The sequence below is a fragment of the Brassica oleracea genome, chromosome C6, assembly GCF_000695525.1.
Source record: "Brassica oleracea var. oleracea cultivar TO1000 chromosome C6, BOL, whole genome shotgun sequence".
Lineage (NCBI taxonomy): Eukaryota > Viridiplantae > Streptophyta > Magnoliopsida > Brassicales > Brassicaceae > Brassica > Brassica oleracea.
Genome location: NC_027753.1, coordinates 14959623 through 14959926, shown reverse-complemented (window position 1 = coordinate 14959926; position 304 = coordinate 14959623).

Below are 304 nucleotides of genomic sequence, written 5' to 3'. Positions count from 1 at the left end.
GGTAAAATATCGAATTAAACCGATTTATAAAATCAAATAATATGTCGAACCTTTTAATCAAATAATTTCCAAATAAAAACGAGTTTATAATTTAAAAACCAAGTACCTTAAATCGAAAAGTTAATTAAAATCGAAATAAAATACAATGATCCCAAAGACACCAAACCGTCCAGATATCCAACTACTCATCAAGCTCACCTGCAAGGGAAGAAAGAGGGGTGAGCAACAGGGGAGTTACTCCGTGAGGTATGGGATGCTAAACACGCAAACCACTGACTTGAGTAAATAGAACTCCCACTATGGG